The sequence below is a fragment of the Periplaneta americana genome, chromosome 17 (genome assembly GCF_040183065.1).
Source record: "Periplaneta americana isolate PAMFEO1 chromosome 17, P.americana_PAMFEO1_priV1, whole genome shotgun sequence".
NCBI lineage: Eukaryota > Metazoa > Arthropoda > Insecta > Blattodea > Blattidae > Periplaneta > Periplaneta americana.
Genome location: NC_091133.1, coordinates 9669431 through 9689238, shown reverse-complemented (window position 1 = coordinate 9689238; position 19808 = coordinate 9669431).

Below are 19808 nucleotides of genomic sequence, written 5' to 3'. Positions count from 1 at the left end.
ATCAGCAAGGAAACCCTTCTCAGACCCAACATGTGCTATAATAAGACTGTAACCTGAATTTCCAGTAGCCATAACGCCCTTAATGTCACCTTTCTTTTGCCAATATCTGTTAAATGTCAGGTTATTATCGACTCATGTTTTGTCGAGGTAAAATATCTCTTCCCTTCACGTCTAAGTTTCGTTATATTCCTGATATAACGCACCCTCTAGTTCACAATATCTTGCCGTTCAACAAAGACGACCTGCTTGTTTTGTAACTTTTTCCATTTGAAGCCCATGTCATGTAATACTGTTCTCAAAGACGTCATACTCCTCTTCCAGGATATTTTATCCTGCAGTATTGGCAACATCTTCGGAATGGTTGGAACAACTTTCTTCACGACATGAAACTCCCTAATTGCATCGCGAATGACGCGTCTGTCGAAGTCATCCCACTCTACTTTGCCGTGTGTTCTGCCTCTGAAAATGAAAATATTAATAATAATAATAATAATAATAATAATAATAATAATAATAATAATAATTCTATTAATTTTTGTGATAGTAACGATTAAAGTGGTATAACCTAAACTAATGTCAAAACTAACGTAAATAAATGTAGTGTGAAACAGTAACTATGGTGCCATAACTTTTCGAATGCCATAGTATTTTTAAAAATGTATAAATTAATACCATTGTGTTAACCTACCTCTTCTTTCCAGGAGATTTCAGAGTCTCGTTCGGATGTTGTTGCGAATCTATCCTTATTCTTAGTATGGATCTCAGACTGACACGTGTATATCTGGCAGCTCTCTCGGTCGCCTTATTAATGTTTATTGTTAAACATTTCTCTTTCGCCTCTTGATCACATCAAACAACCACTGACCTTATTATCTCCCTCTCCTTACTATGTATAACCTTGTTGGATCTCATATTATTACCATCCATTGCATGAACCCAAAACTATTGTAAATACAACGAATTCTACTATCACAATAAGCAGTAAGCAAGCAAATGTATTTTACCTGTCTCGCGGATTGTCCTCCCCTCTCCTGCGTCGCTACCGCTAGAAGTTACTTCTCGCTACCAGCGCACCTCTCTTTTAACTGCCCAGATAAGTTTCCTGGACAGTATGTCCGCTTTACGTTCTGAGGAATTTCGCTCTCAAAACTGGGATATTAAAAACGCGCACTTCGGAGTCAATATCATCCGATGATAACGGAGATGAAAGTGTGGACTCCGTAGTAAAGCATTTCTCAAATGTGGTTATAAAATCAGCGGAATTAACTATCTTCCGGTCGTCCTGCTGGCCAAAACGCTTCTCTGTCCCCTGGTGGACTGATGCCTGCAAAGATGCAATCCGAGACCGCAAACGTGCCTTACGCCAATTTGAGCGCCATCTGACCCAAGAAAATTTTGTCCAGTTTAAACGTCTTCGAGCCAAAGCTCGTCGCACTGTGTGCGATGCTAAGATGACGTCCTGGACAAACTACGTCAGTTCATTGAAACAAAACGTCCCACCTAATACCGTATGGGACAAAGTCCGTCGTATAATGGGGAAACATAGTTCTCTAATTCTGGGTCTTATGAACAATGCAGTAATGACTACCAGTCCCATAGAAATTGCTGAAATATTCGCTAGCTTATTTTCACAGGTATGCAGATCAAATAATTATGATCAGGAATTTCTGAAAATCAAAGATGCTACAGAGAAACAATATCTAAATTTTAAATCTCAGGACAGTGAAAACCACAATACACCATTCACATCCGAGGAGTTGAAGGTGGCACTAGACACAACCCCTGAAATCTCCCCTGTCCCTGACAAAATCCATAACCTGATGGTTCGCCATCTTCCGCCAGCTGGAAAATTTTCTCTTCCATCAATATATAACAGAATCTGGACTGAGGGTGTATTTCCCCCGCTTGGCGTTCCGCCAATGTAATCCCAGTGCAGAAAGCAGGAAAGGATCCTTCATTACCTGGCAGTTATAGCCCAATATGTCTCCCCAGCTGCGTATACAAGGTTATGGAAAAGATTATAAGTAAACGCATGATGTGGGTACTCAGATCGGAAAACCGATTATCTATATCCAATGTGGTTCTCCACAGACCATCTATTTCGGCTTGAGTCCGGCATTAGAGACGCTTTTCTCAAGAAGGAGCATCTTGTGGCGGTCTTCTGTGATCTAGAAAAGGCTTACGATACCACATGACGGTATAGCATTCTGCAAACTCTGCTAGATTGAGGACTTCGTGGCAGTCTACCAACGTTTATTGCGAAGTTCATGGCAGAGCTATATTTCAGAGTTCGAGTAGGCACCACACTTTCTAACGAACACCTCCAAGAAAATGGCGTTTCGCAGGGGTCTGTATTAATCGTTCTTCTTTTCTGCATTGCGATCAATGGCATTACCCACTGTGTGGGTGACCGAGTATCTTCTCCCTTGTACGTTGATGACTTCAGTCTGTTTTACAGTTCCCAATACCTTCCATCAATCGGTCGACAGTTGCAACTGGTCATCAACGTGCTATCGGAGTGGTCTGTTCGCAATGGCTTTAAATTCTCCACTCTAAAGACGCAGTGTGTCCACTTCCACAACCATCGTGGACTGCATCCACATCCTGAACTGCGTACAGACACTGCGAGAATTTTGGGCCTTATCTGTGATTAAATAAACGGGGGAGGCGCATTACGTGATTTGATAAAGTGTTGCAAGAAATCCTTAAACATTTTACGCCCATTTGTCAGGGGTTCGCTGGGGTGCAGATCGTACATGTTGTGTTTCATTTAACGACGCTCGCAACTGCAGAAGTTATATCAGCGTCGCCGGATGTGCTGGAATTTTGTCCCGCAGGAGTTCTTTTACATGCCAGTAAATCTACTGACATGACCCTATCACATTTAAGCACACTTAAATGTAAGCACATTTTCTCGATGAAGTGCTGGCTCATGCGGTTACTGCAACATCATCTACATTAAAATGAAAGAAATATTAATACGATGGCTGCTATTACTATAGTACAGCACATGAACTTGTGTTTTAAATATGGATTAAGCTATACATAAAAATATAATTTCAAAAGGTATAACATAAACCAAAATTAATATATAAAATATATCATTCGAAAAAAACATAAATGCAGCAAACATGAATTAATAATATATAGTTAAATGTGCTTAACACTTTCACGATGAAGGGCTAGGTCACATGGTTGCTGCAACATCATCTAAATTAAATAAAAGAAATATTTATCCAATGGTTGCTATTACAATAGTACTGTACATGAACTTGTGTTTAAAAATTAATTCACCCATACATAAAACATGATGTATAATTTCAATAGATATAAAATAAACCAAAAATGATATATAAAATATACAATTAGGAAAAGAAAAACAAAAAGTATATATAGTAAATATTAAATAAAAATATATAGTTAAACGTGCTTATATTTTCGTTATGAAGTGCTCGCTCACGCGGTTGCTGCAACATCATCTAAATTAAAATAAAAGAAATATTAATCCAATGGCTGCTATTACAATATTACTGTACATGAACATGTGTTTTAAAAATGAATTAAGCCATTCTTAAAACATAATATAATTTCAATTGATATAAAATAAAACAAAATAATATATAAAATATACCATTCGAAACAAAAAAACATAAAAAAAAATAAATATTGAAAATATGAAATAAAAGTATATAGTTAAATGTGCTTACATTTTCAGGACGAAGTGTTGGCTCACGCAGTTGCTGCAATATCATCTAAATTAAAATAAAAGAAATATTAATCCAATGGTTGCTATTACAATAGTACTGCACATGAACTTGTGTTTAAAAATGCATTAAGCCATACATAAAACATAATATAATTTGAATAGATATAAAATAAAACCAAAATAATACATAAAGTATACCATTCGGAAAAAAAACCATAAAAACGTAAATATAGTAAATATGAAATAAAAATACATAGTTGAATGTGCTTACATTTCCGTGATGAATTGCTGGTTCACGTGGTTGCAGTTACATCAACTGAATTGAAAAAAAAAAAAAAAAAAAAAAAAAAAAAAAAAGGAGATATTAATCCAATGGCAGCTATTACACTATTACTGTACATGAACTTGTATTTAAAAACGAATTAAGCCATGCATAAAAGATAATATAAATTCAATAGATATAAAATAAAACAAAAATAATAACTATACCATTCGAGAAAAAAACAGTAAATATAGTAAATATAAAATAAAAATATATAGTTAAATGTGCTTACATTTTCGTGATAAAGTGCTGGCTCACGCGATTGTTGCAACATCATCTGAAATAACAAAAAAGAAATATTAATCAAATGGTTGCAATTACAATATTACTGTATACGAACATATGTTTTTAAATAAATTAAGCCATACATAAAACATAATATAATTTCAATAGATAAAAAAATAAAACAAAATAATTTATAAAATATACAATTCGAAAAAAAAAAACAAAAAAATAAATATAGTAAATATGAAGGAAAAAACAGTTAAATGTGCTCACATTTTCGCGATGAAGTGCTGGCTCACACGGTTAGTGTAACATTATCAAAATAAAAATAAATAAATAAAAATAAAACAAATAAATAATAGAAAATTTATATATATATATATATATATATATATATATTTCCAATGGCTGCTATTACAATATTATTGTACATGAACTTATGTTTAAAAACGAATTAAGCCATGCTTAAAACATAATATAATTTCAATAGATATAAAATAAAACAAAAAGAATATATATAATATACCTATCGAAAAACAAACATAAAAAATAAATATAGTATCCATAAATATGAAATAAAAATATATTTTAAATGTGCTTACATCTTCACGATGAAGTGCTGGCTCATGTGGTTGCTGCAACACCATCTAAATTAAAATAAAAGAAACATTATTCCAATGGCTGCTATTAAACTATTACTGTACATGAACTAGTGTTTTAAAAATAAATTAAGCCATACATAAAACATAAAATAATTTCAATAGATTTAAAATAACACAGAACTAATATATAAAATATACCATTCGAAAAAAAATGAAAAATTATAGTAGTAAATAATAAATAAAAATATATAGTTGTGTCGTGCCCAGGGGTCAGATAGTAGGAGATGATACGATCGGCCTGGAGGGAGTCTGGGTGGAAGGCCTATCAATCCTAGTACCAATGCTAAGGACCTCAATGAGCGAAAAATAAAGTCAGATTTTTGGAGGAGGAGGAGTGTGGACACAAGGATTAATGCAGTAACAATCAAACTGAATAATAAAATATTTAATGTAATGGTAATAAAATAAAACATTATCAGTGAATAGTTAATAAAATAAACTGATCATAGCAGTTATATACAAATATTAAAAGTTACTGATTCCTCTCACAAGTTCGGCTACAATGAGCGTAAAATATCAATTACTAAATCTCAATAATTGTTTAGGCAGTATGTGTTAACACACAGCTTTACACTTACATGAAAGAACTGCAACTGTTGAGTTGGTCATCTTCCCTAGGTAGAAGTTGATTCACGTCTAACTAACAAATTCAGTAAAATTCTCTAAGTTCAAAAATATAAAGCTATCTACACTTTGGTACAAAGTGTTGGAGAACTTGGGCGTCTATAGCCTCAGCCTAATTACTCCTGGCGTCTATGCAAGTGATAAGCTTCTAGTCGTCGTCTTCAGCAGAGTGGTCGAACTGAACCCAAGCCACTGCTTATATATGAATTTCAAACAAAGGGTGGCGCCAAAAAGGGCAACATCCATTGGCTCTCATGGCCAGAATTGTAATGAGGAGTCAGCTTCTAATTGGTTCATACAATTTGCAAAATCACGTAAAGTCGAAACGTGTATCCATATCAGGTTAGGTTACATACTGATAAACAGGATGAGCTTGTGGGATCTGTGGTCATTTAGAATTACAGAAATATCCATCAGTTCCCATCTTGTCATAGCCAGATTGTCATACCTTGTCCTGTGACAAAGTTATGATATAATGTGTTAACATTTATGCCTTATGTGTAGGGTTTAGGTAATCAAATACGAAAGTCAAACATTGTCTGGTCCTCATTTTCATAACAAACAATGAAATATTCATAGTGATTTAGCACTGACGTGACATTGGCAATGATCATCTTAGCCTTGATAGAGCAATGGCACAACAAGGTTCCTTCACATATTTTGGTGGTCATCTCATCCTTGCTGGGGCAATAGCACAACAAGGTTAACTATTACGTCAAGCTATACAGCGTGTTTAAGCTAAGCAAGCTGGGCATTACATTACTCCCAACTTTCAAAATGGTTGTATATATGCAAACCAAACATTTTTACTAATATATAAAAAAAAGAAAATAAACAATCAAACAATATTAATACTACAAAATTCTGTTTCAAATAGTGCAAAATCGAGTAAACAAAACTTAACAGATTACTTATAACATTGGTGTAAAAATAAAAGAAATAGTTCATACATAGGTTGAATTAATTATATACTTATTTGTGATTCAACAAAGTCTAGTCATATCTTTACAACTCTTTATCAAATTACTTCTCATGCTTAAACAGGATGTGGTCAATTTTCAGTCGACCTACAACTCATTTACATACAACGTATCTTATCTGTGGCTACTTCCTTGAGAAAGCTAGCAGTTAATTAATTACAAATTTAATTCTTGAGGCATCTTGACTAACAAAATTTTGTATCAACTTCCTTGCTGGCTGCTAATGTCGAATGAAGAGAGCTGGAGGTGCTGGCTTTGATGCGGTTGGCTTCTCCGTTGTGCCTGGTACTGGGTTTGACTCGTCATGCGGTTGTTCTAGGTCAACAGTTATATTGTCCCTGGTTCCACAGCGAACTCGGGGTATCGGCCTGGCACCTCTAATCACTGAATATCGCTGATGAACGCTCTGAGAACAACTCATTAATTTTTTTTCTAAATGTCACTAATGCCAATAACACAGCCAATGCAAGTAGGATAAATGAAATACACTTATGTGATTACTTGGGGTTAAATCGGGTTTATTTTTTAACTCCGACGTTAGCCCTGACACATCAAAGTTATGACGAGATTGGACTGCTTCACTTTTTGCAATTACAGTGTTCAACGTAAGCACAGCCTCTTCCGACGAAAATTGTGGTAAGTGGTTTGTAATTATTTCTGTTTCATTATTATCTAACAGGTCTCCAATTTGTGGTAGTACAATATGTAAGTCTGTACGTATTTGAACTTCAGATCTTCCCATATAATGAGGGAATAATTAAAAATATTCTGAGTGTATGTAGCAGTTTGAACTATCGTTTAAAATGCCAGCATTCTCCAACCTTAAATTTGTAACTTTATTTTCTGATGTGTCATATTCAAATCCAGGAGTGTAACACTTGAGTGTAACATCAGTAGGCTGGTACAAGCTATAGACCCAAAACTGGTTGTTCGGTGATCTAATCCATTTAGCTGGGAATGGATGATTTAGAATCAACCTGCTACAATGCTCTCGAATTATGTGTTCTTTACCAAGAAACAATTCTATTATGCAACTGGGTTGATTTTGTCTATACAATATAATTATAATCTGAACGGCAAATAGTAAAATAACTCTGTATACATTTATTTAACATATCTGGGTTCAAAGTCGTGAAAAACTGTCTGTCCTCTGATACTGCCAAATACATATCCTCTATGTCTCTTACCATATGTTTTTGCACTGCATGGTGAAAGAAAGGTAAGGGATGGACCCTATACTACTCGAAATATCTGTCTGCTGCCTTTAGCGGAATTTCAATAAAAAGCCTAATGCTATTGCTTGTAGTGGCTGCATGAACATTAGCAATATCATAATAAATATACATATCTTCAACTGTGGTGGAAGTAATCATGGATTGTCCCGTAGTCAATTTTAAAGATATCTGCTGTAGGATATCTGATAAATTATGCAGTCATATTAAAGAGGTTGACAACTTCTCTATTGAAGTCATGTCTAGTGCGGTCAATGTGTTTGAGAGTGAGAGTTGCATTTCAAGGATAGCGAGTTCCACTTCCCGAATCATAGAACTGTACCCTGTTTGTTTTCGTATAAGCTGTTTAGTGTCATGTACGTCTGTCTGAATCCTGCCTACGGCTACTGAGAAATTTGAAATGGAATCTCTAAGTACTTCCGCTAGTCTCATTGTGTTTGCTGCGTTAGTATGTGTTTCTTCATCTAATGTCTTTATCCAAGTCATTTGGTGTTCTTCTACATGTAACATCTTTTGCTGAAAACCTTGTAGTTGGTCAACTAAAAGGTTAATATTATGCAAGTCTCTAGAGTCCATAGTCCCAAACAAATATTTTAGTGTATAGCCCACTACATCTACTAGTCCTCTTTTTGTCCGGTTCCGTGTGTGAAAGGATAAATAAAAGTTCTTGTCTGGTTCCGGTAATAGTCTGACTACGTCGATTAAGTCATCTGCTAGTTTCTCTACTAAACCACTAACTCTATATATTTCGGTCTATAATACCGTAAGTCTTCCGATCATTACTCTGTCAATTTTACTTCTGGCTTCCTGTAGTATCTTTCTTAGCTGTTCAATCAGTCTGATGTACACTTCTAAGTCTATGTTCACCACAACTGTCCACCTATCTCCTGTGAGTAAAATGTCTGTCTTTAAGAAAGATGGCACCTTTATTAAAGTCCAAGCTTCTGTCTGGTTGTCCTGGTTCCCATGCCAGTATACTTGTTATACATATGGCGATCACTGAAAAAATATACGAATACATACTAATTACACTTCATATATCTACATAAATGCTTAAGTGTTACTGAAGTCTTGTTAAATCCTACACGAGTATTAATTGATTCTTTAAACTTATAAGGGCCTAGTCACCTGTCCTATAAGGTCATTATATTATCAGTCTTAGAGCTGTTCCATGAATTTCAGTAGGTTAAACCTAAAAATATTAACATAAACATAATAATTTTTTATAAAGACTTCTACTTTCAACTTAGCTCGATGCTGCGGTGGAGTATTTTTCAAGCGAACTCTACTGGCCAGCACGCTAGTTCCAATAAACATCAATGTGTGGAATGGGCATCACACACGACTCCAAAATGTGCTCTAATGACTATGTATCTTCTGACAATTGTCGCATTCTGTTACGTAACGGGTATCTCCATTCATTATCTGCATGGCTAATACGCGGAGAGTGTAAATTATGTTCCTGTTCTAATTGTCTTACTTGCTCTGGTTCTAAATTTCCTGTTGTAACTTCATTAATTTCATTATTAACATTATCATTAATACTATTATCCTCATTAGATTCTAGTACATAATTTCTGGGCTCATTTCCTCTATCTCTTAAGTTATATGGGCTTGCAGTAGCTTCTCTATTTATTTCACGAAAATCGCGTGCATTTTCTGGTTCCCAATCTTTATCATCGTCGACATAGCGTCTTTTCGTTACTTTATTTAATTTCTTCTTAATTGCGCCAATTGCTGCGTCTGGTGACCTGGTATTTTCAGGTTCCATTAGCACTGGGTTCCTTCCCTGTTCAGTGCTTTCATCCGCTTGTGTGTCTTTATCTACTGGATGCGGAGATATTATTTCTGAAGGAACTTCATCGTCTAATGCACGTCTAGCTTTACATGCTTTTATTCTATTAATATGTACATTGATACATTTATCTTCCTTGAGTTTCACTGTGTATACTAGGTTAGATAACTTGTGTAATATTTCGTACGGTCTTGTCCAATGATAGGCAAATTTCTTAGCTTTGCATCTTCAGACTACAGGGTCGTATAAATACACTAAATCTCCTTCTTCGAAGTCGCGCTCTTTTGCTTTCTTATCATACTGAGCTTTTGATTGTTCATGTCACTTCTTAGATTGCTGCATTACAACTTGGGACGCCGTGCAAATTCTATCCGCCAATTCTTTTATATGGGATTCATAAGTGTGAACTGAATTCCGAGTAAAATTTGTAAATCTATCTTCAATGGGTAGTCTCATGTCTCTACTGTAAACCAAATAATACGGACTGTACTTTGTTACAGTATGTGGGGTCGATCTGTAAGCCATAATTGCATACGGTACGAATTTATCCCTATTACGTCTGTCTTTGTGTACGTAGTGAGATAGTCGATATGTTATCCACTAGTAACTTATGCATTCTTTCACAGACTCCGTTACTTTGAGGGTGATACAAGTATCCAAAAATAACTTAGAACAAAACTGTGAACCCTGGTCAGTTAACAATATATTGGGTGTTCCATGTCTGGCAATAATTTCAACAAACTGTTTTGCTACAGTCTCTGCTGTCTGATCAGGTATGGGAATCGCTTCACAATACCTAGTAAAATGATCAATAAAAGTTAATAGGTATTTGTTTCCTGACTCAGTTACTGGTAGAAGTCCGACTATGTCCAATGAGACTGTGTCGAGAAATTCATTTGCGTCTACAGCATTTCCTAATGGAGCTATTTGGGATTTTCCTAACTTCCTTTTTGCACATTTTTCACAAGCCTGAATATATTCACTTATGTCTTTGCCCATGGTGGACCACCAATATTTTCTCTTAATAGCAGAAATAGTTCTTTTGTGCCCTGGTGAGCCATAAACGAGCTATCGTGACAGTGTTGTATAACGGTTTGAATAAATGACTCAGGTATAACAATCTGGATGTTAGGAGTTTTTCTACAGAGTAATCCCTTGTGGTTTCTATAAAAATCATCCAATTGAATCAATCCTGAAATTTTATCATCTATTAACTGTTCTTCAAGAATGTTATCTTTGGTCAAATTGAAATGGTCAGCTACAGTCACACCTACATGTCTACTCAAAGCGTCGGCATGTGGTAATTTCTTTCCTGGTTTATGAATGACTTCATAATCAAATTCGGATAGTCGCAGACTCCATCGGGTGAGTCTCGAACTCGGATGCTTCAAGTTTAACAACCACCTAAGTGCTGCGTGATCTGTTTGCAAGGTAAATTTTCTTCCATAAATATAACATCGGAATTGTTTTTTTGCAAAAATTACAGCCAATAACTCTCTCTCAGTACAACTATAATTTCGTTCTGCCGAATTTAATTGCCTACTGCAATATGCAACAGGTTTTTCTGCACCATTAATTTTCTGTGAAAGAACAGCGCCCACCGCTTCTTGTGAAGCATCTGTTGTCACTATAAAAGGTAACGAAAAATCTGAATACATTAATAATGGTTCCACACTGAGTTTTTCTTTCAAAGTCCGAAAAGCTCCTTCTTGGGTAATTTCTCATTTAAATTCTACATCTTTTCTTGTTAATTTTGTCAATGGTCTAGCAATCTCAGCAAAATTTGGAATATGCCTTCTGTAATACGAGGCTAATCCAACAAAGGAACGAATATCTCTAACTGTTTGAGGTACTGGATAGTCTCTGATAGCTTTTATCTTTTTAGGATCTGGTCTGACTCTTTCCTTGGATACAAAGTGACCCAGATATTCTGTCGCAAAGGTACACTTGCTAGGTTCAATTTTGAAATTTACCTCTTCTAATTTTTTAAAAACCCTTTCTAGGTTTTAACATGGCAGGGATGTCTTTACCTAGGATCAAAAGATCATCTAAGTATGCAATACAAATAGTACCTTTGAGCCCCATCGATAAGAAATCAATACACCTCATGAAAGTGGCTAGAGCATTTTGAAGGCCATAGGGCATACGGTTATACTGAAAATCTCCCATGTGGCAAGTAAAAGCAGTCTTTTCTTTATCCTTTTCATCCATTGGTATTTGTAAGTATCCGGAAGCTAAGTCTAATACTGAAAAAGACTCGACACTTTCCCAGTGAATCAAGTGTTTCTACTATATTAGGTAACGGGTATGCATCAGATTTTGTGACGGCATTTAAACCTCTATAATCAATGCATAGTCGATACTTCATACTTCCAACCTGTGATTTCTTAGGTACTAATACAATTGGACTTGCCCAAGGTGAAGAACTTGGTTCGATTATATTTTTATCTAACATGTCATTTATTTGTTCCTCCACAACTGATTTGAGTGAATGCGTTATTCTATATGGATTCTTCTTTACTGGTACTGCATCACCTGTATTTATACTGTGCTTAACTGCTGTCGCACATCCGATTTCTGCGCTCCCTTCGATATAAAATAAATGGCTATAAGCTCGCAACATTTGGACCATTTGTCTTCTTTCCAAGCCCTGTAAATGCCCTAATTTTTCTGCCAAGAATTCTTCAAATTCCCTAGAATCTTGTGCATCTCTTACATTATTACTTGTTCCCTTAAAATACTTTCTGGTTTCCCTTTTTCCTTTGTCCACTGAATTCTCACACATATTTATATTATTAACGACTTCTTAGTTTCGTTCTGCAGCATCTAGTGCTGCTACACAAGCCTCTCCTATCGCTTGATGCTTAGGTATAGTTACTGATTCGGGCAATAAATTAACCATCTGTACCGGTACATAACCTAGTACGCTAGTACACTTTGCAATTTCCTTTGGTTCGTTACATATACTGCTACTACTACGAGCTTCCTGAGCTGTAGTTGATTTTACTTCTGCATTTACTTCTGATTTTACTCTCAAATTCCCTTTAAATTTCACATTTGAATTTCCCTCTGGTTTTACCTCCTTTCTAGACGATAGTGAGCATATCAATTCGGTAACAACAGGATTCTTAATTTCGTTACACTGTCTAATTTTATGGCTATCAGCCTGACATAAATTAACACTTTCACTTTGTAAATCTTCTAGAAAATCATCTACAGGATCGTCTGGACTTCTTACGGGACAGAGATTCCGTTCACTCAGCGCCGATCGGCCTACTAACGACTCCGTCGAAACAGCCGATTCTGCCGCACCATTCGCAGACAATATCTCTAGGTTGGTTTCATCCGAGCCGGCTACTTTACTAATTGAGGAATCATTACATAGGGAAACTTTAGTCTTACTTGGTGGGGAATCACATTGGCCAGGCAATTTTAAATTTTTGGAACACTCTTGGCCATCCATGGAGACTTGTCGAACATATCCCGACCTGTGCTCAACCTCAAGGGAGTTACTTCTCCGAGCATTATGGACGATCGTCTTAAAATTTCCTAGTTTACTTACACTGCGTGCCACGTAAATTCCGGGTCAGCCATCATGGTCACTTATCGGCTCTACCATAATTAATTGAGAGGTCTTTGGGTCACTTAGATTGTGGCGTCCCATAATCTTTCCTCGGACTATTTTCACTGTATGCGGAGGCAAGACTACGGAGTCTGCTAGCAAAACTGATCTGCTCCACTCCAACTGATCATTATTCAGTGACTGCGAGCTCAATGCAGCCACAGAACACGACTCTCCAGACATCACTGAAACATCGCACGACGACGGGAAGTCGCGTGGTTTCAATGTCACAGTCTGCCTGCATAATCTCAAGGAGTTAGAGTGGATGTCTATGCGTACTCCGACATAGCGTAAAATATCAACCCCTAGGATACCTGCGGCGCTGATTTGTATATCACTGGTAACAAATTTAAACTTAGATTGCTCACTTCCCAATTGGAATTGTATCTTCTGGGTACCATAAGTTCTAACTTTTTGCCTATTTGCATCCCTAATCACTATATAAGTATTTTCTAATAGCGCTTCACTAATTGTGGGCTTCACTAACGACACTGTGGCGCCAGTATCCACGACAAATTCCCAACTTTTTCTCTCGATAAACACATCCACCCGAGGCTCGCTAGTTACCTCGTTCAGAGCAGATGGCGCTATTAATACTGCGTGCGACTGTCTTTCGGTCTCTACGCTGGGGTTTTCCGCGTAGTACCGGTCCCGTTTGGGAACTGCTTGGAACTCCCCTCCTGTCCCTTTGCATATGACCTATTGTCCCACAATTATAGCATTATAGGTAGGGTACTGACTACACGCTTGAGGGGTAACCCGTGCCCTCGCGATCCATTATTCTCATAATATCCTCCTCGAGAGACAGGCATTCCGTATCCTCTTGATATCATGTTTTCGCGCTGCCCTCGAGAATAATTTTCCCCGGATCGAGATACTCGTCCGCTAGCAAAACCTCTGCCACGGTTTGCATCATCTATGCGGTTATTGCTTCACATATGATTATTATAACTACTATTATTATTATTGAAATCCTGCCTATGAACTGCTTGGGTTTGTACAGATATACTTTCTTGTCTCTATGCTCGCGATTACCGAAGGTAACTTCATCCTTTTCTGTTTGATACACCTGATTAGCTATTTTCAATGCTTCTTCCATACTGGCTGGCATCCTAACCCTAACTTCTCGTCCTACGTTTCCTCTTAACTCATGAATAAATGCTGCGACCATGCGCCTATCAGCTTCTTGATCCAGTATAGCGCGCTTTACATCGTCTTTTTCGTAAATAATTGTTTTCAAACTTAATCTTCTCACTGTATCGCAAAATTCTTCCGGAGTTTCATTCTTCTCCTGTATCGCATTATGCAACTTGGAATAGTGGTACTGCATAGTTTTCTTGTCCTTAAATCTTTCAACGAATTTTTCCTGAAATTTATCAAATTTAATTGCATTATGCAACTCAATTGTGGTATCATAATACGTCCTAGCTGTCCCCCTTAACTTCAAGATGGCTATCTGTACCATATCTTCATCAGATAATCTCCTCATAATTCCATTCCGCCTAATTTGATCGAAAAAAACTGGTGACCGGTATGCTATAAGAATCTCCCTTCCATGGTTCTACTAGCTTCGCAACGCTCAAATCCTTGGGTGCTAAAGCTGATGCAACTTCATGTTGGCTTCCTGAACTACCATCATGCGTGTCTTGTTCTGCAAAAAGAATTTTGCCACCTATTTATTTTTTAATTATTTTACAGATTATCTCTTCTCCTCAGTGTCTTACACTACGTCAATAATAAAGAAGATAATGGCGATTTTTGTGTCTGTGTGCGCGTAATCAGCTAGACTGTGGTCGAGTGGTGCATAATTATATAATACTCACATGACCTGGCTAATTATGTGCGCATGGAAATTCTAGACCCTACTGGGAAGTCTTTGTCTTGTAAATACTGGGGCAGATAGTCACTACGCTTAATTTCTAAAACTGGGTAGTCAAATATTGGAGGCACGTAACTTGTCACTAGTCTGACGTCAACTTCAAAAATAACCTCTAGTCCCTGTGAATGTTCGTACCTACACGTTTTTAACGCTGGAACTCGAAACCTTCGATGGGGTCTATCTACAAATGCTATATCAATTCGCGAATCTGCTTTCAAAGCTACAAACTTAGGACGATGTTCTTTTATTAAATCCACATCAATCTTAGTATATTTTGAAAAGAACCGTTCTAATAATCCTATAGCGAAATTACTTGATCCTTTAAGCGCTAAGGGATGGGAAACACCAATAACATGTACCAACAAAATTGTAAATTCAACGTCAGTAGAAGGGCTGCTACTAGGACAATGAGAGTAAAACAATCCATATAATACAAATAATCAATTGCAATATACTAACATGCATAAAAAAAACACAAAAAAATCAACACATGCAAATCTACACAAAATATCACAAAACAAAAGACACCACCCCCTTTTAAAAATCTAGCATTGCTGCCACCAAATTGTCGTGCCCAGGGGGTCAGATAGCAGGGGATGATAGGATCGGCCAGGAGGGAGTCTGGGTGGAAGGCCTATCAATCCTAGTACCAATGCTAAGGACCTCAATGAGCTAAAAATAAAGTCAGATTTTTAGAGGAGGAGTGTGGACACAAGGATTAATGCAGTAACAATCAAACAGAATAATAAAATACTTTATGCTCGACCATGCCGAACTGTAGTAATTATACACCTGGTAGCAGTCCTTTAATGCAAGTCATTAAAGTACACCTATTCATTAAAGTTCAGGTTTTCGATTATTCTCGGATATGCAATCGAAAGACGAGGGAAATGTCACGGAGGCTGGAAATCCAATACTGTTGCAGAAGGTTATGTTCTGTTACTATAATAATTAGCGTTAATTGTAAATAATATTCAAATAAATTCAATTTGTCATCTCGTTTTTCAATTCTAAATCAATTTCCAGGTTATATCAAAATTAGTTCATGTTATTCTGAAGATTATAACAAGGTCAATGACATTATTGTTCCTCGGAAAAAATCAATACTTTCGGGTCTGCGCACATCTCACAATTTACGAGCGATGCACAAGGTCACTTCCACTCTTCAGTTGGATACGAATAAAATGAATACTTCTCAATATTTTCAAGTTAGAAATATGGTCGAGCATAAAAAGTCGTATGCGAAGAGGTGTTGATTATATCATGGCAGATGTATATGACTTGGTGATGGAAACGAAGAAGAAATATCCGGCAGCTGGGATCGTCAGACGAAGGGACATGAACTGGAGAAAAGTGGGTCGTGTGAATAAAGCATTCGAGTGGGTAGCGGAGTGTCTTGGTGAGCGTTTCGTCGACCCAAATTCCTGGATAGACGACAGATGCTTCGGAAGAGACGGAATCCACCTAAATCGGAGGGGGGCTGCAGACATGGGCTCCCTCTTCGCGCGGGTAGTCACTACAACATGGAGCGGCGGGATCGAGGACCCATCAGCGGGCAGCGGGACCGAAGGACCATCAGTGGTTGGCGGGGGTGAGAGTCTACCAGCGGTCGGAGGGGTCGAGGGACTAACAGCGGGCGGTGCGGTCGAAGACCTATCGGCGGGCGGCGGAGATCAGCAGTGACGACCAGGTGTCACGGTGATTCCGAATGTTCAAGTAAGGACAGGCCTATTAAGACTACTGCAGGCTAATTGCCGAAGTATTAGAAATAAACTTATTCCGTTTTGGAACTTGGTCGATGTTTATAATCCAGATGTAATAATTGGGACGGAATCATGGCTTAGGGAAGACATAAATGACTCGGAAATTTTTAGGTCGGATTATAGAGTCTTCAGAAAGGATAGAAGTGAAAAGGGAGGGGGAGTTTTCGTTTGTACGAAGATAGAAATAAGTAGCAATCTTCTGTGGATACATGAGGAAGTTGCAATATTGAATTTTCAGATAAGAAATGGGCGGGAAACCTTAGATGCAATAGCATGTTACAGACCACCCAGTGAATTAAACAATTTAACTTTGCACAAACTAAATGAATATCTTAATACAGTATCAGAAGACCGAAACGTAGTAATTGCTGGGGATCTAAACCTCCCGAAAATTAACTGGAACGGGATTTCAGGTACGAATTCAGATGCACAGACTCTTGTTAATGAATTGATCTGGCGTAAAGATTTCACGCAGGTAGTAAATGGTCCGACGCGTGACAATGCCCTCTTAGATGTTTACCTAGTAAGACCTGTCTCTCTCTTTGTCAACTCTGAAAGTCTTCATAAAATAAGTGATCACAATAGCGTCTTATTAGAAATCTTCTGGGAAAACACAGTAAATCCGAGGTCAAGTCCAGTGTCTGTCTGCAACTTCAACAAAACAGACGTCCATGAACTACAAACGTTTCTACGACAAAAGCATGATGACTTTCTAAGGACTGAAGGAAATATGGAAAATGTATGGCATAAATTTAAGAGCATAATTTTCGAGGCATTAGTAAAATGTGTACCTTCTAAAATAATTAAGAAAAATCCGGACCCTGAATATTACACTAATTATATTCGCTACTTAAAGAAAAAGACAAGGCGCGCATTTAGCAAACGTAAACGAAGCCATGAGCATTGGGAAAAATATGTCGAATTAATTAAGAAACTAGAGTGTGAAAAAAGGATAGCTCAGGAAAATTTTCTAAAAACCATTTTAAAAGAAGATGAAAGTAACAATTGGAGACAGTTTTATAATTATGTACGCAGGAGAAAAGGAAAAAATGAAGGAGTAGTGCTTTTACGAAATCAAAACGGAGAAAGTATAACTGATGACAAAGAAAAGGCCGACTTATTAAATTTCTATTTCATTTCGGTTTTCAATAATAATAATAATAATAATAATAATAATAATAATAATAATAATAATAATAATAATAATAATAATAATAATAATCCCGCTGATAGGAGTGGTTGTGTCACAGACCGTAAATGTGAACCAAATTCGACATTCAAAATAACTTCCAAAGGGGTTAGAGAGAGACTAACGAAATTAAAAAGCCGGAAGTCTCGAGGACCAGATAGTATTGCTACAGAGATTCTTAAATTAGGTTCCGAGGCCATAATTCCATACTTAATGCGTATATTTCATGTTTCCATAAACAATGCAGCTATTCCATGTGACTGGAAATCAGCTATAGTGGTACCCATACATAAAGGTGGAAATAAATTAGATGTCGGAAACTACAGACCGATTAGCCTTACATCTGTCGTATGTAAAGTCATGGAGCATTTGATATCGGATTATATTCGTCATGTTCTAAATGCGAAAGACTGGTTTTACAACCGCCAGCATGGTTTTAGGGAAGGCTTCTCATGTGATAGTCAAATTACGTCGCTGGTTCAGGATCTAGCTGAAGAGGTAGATAGAGGCGGAAGAATCGATGCAGTTGTGATTGATTTTTCGAAAGCATTTGATTTGGTGTCACATGACATATTAATAGATAAGTTAAGTAGGCTAGGAATAGATAAGAGAGTGCTGCTATGGATCCAAGAATTCTTAAACGGTAGAACCCAGAGAGTTAGAGTAGGTCATGAAATATCGGAAATTGGAAATATAAGTTCAGGGGTGCCACAGGGCAGCGTTCTGGGTCCATTACTCTTTATAATATACGTAAATGACCTATGCCAGAATATTACATCACATGTGAGGCTATTTGCAGATGACTGCATTATCTATAGAAAGATTAGATATAATTCAGATGTAGATGCTATTCAAACAGACTTGAATAAAATTTATAACTGGGCATTAATGCATAGGATGAAAGTAAATGGTTCTAAAAGTAAATCTATAACATTTTGTAAAACCCGAGAGGAAACTAGTCTTAATTACGAATTCTGTGGTGTTGTAATTCCGCAAGATCAATGTTGTAAATACCTAGGAGTGTATTTAAACTCCAAACTTTCTTGGGGAGAGCATGTTGATAATGTTACGGGTAAAGCATGGAGGGCACTTCACTTTATTATGAGAATCTTGAGAAAGGCTAGCCCCAAATCGAGGGAAATAGCATATCTAACGTTAGTGCGACCGTTAATGGAATACGGAACTACATGTTGGGATCCCTATAGAATATATCAGATAAACTCCTTAGAAAGAATCCAGTATAGGGCAGCTAAATTTGTTAAAGGTAAAAGAGAAGATGGGAACGATACGATAAAAGAACTTAAATGGGAAACTTTGGAAAACAGACGTAGGAAAACTAGAATAACATCACTGTATAGAGCACATCTAGGTCAGAAAGCATGGGTAGACATAACGACTCGGTTAGAAAAGCCAACGTACCATGGTAGGAACGATCATGATTTTAAAATCAAATGTAGGAAACAGAAAACGGATGTAGGTAAATTCTCATTTTTAAATAGAACTATAAATGATTGGAATGACCTACCTGCAGCAGTCTTTGAGGGGTGTCCTTCCTTAAGAAGATTCAAGAACAATTTAAAAAGTTGTGTATAAAGTGCAAATTAAAATTAAGGTGACATTTAACATTTAATTTTTTAAGGTGACATGTATTTATTTAGCCTGACGAGTTACTTCCTTGGTTTGAATTGTAAATTATTTAAAAATAGCGTGTAAGTGGGTCTCAGACTAGAAATGTTTAGTTTAAATGTAGTTCTGTTTATAAGTACAGTATGCATAAGGGTGTAATTATTTGACTTATTTGAACTGTTG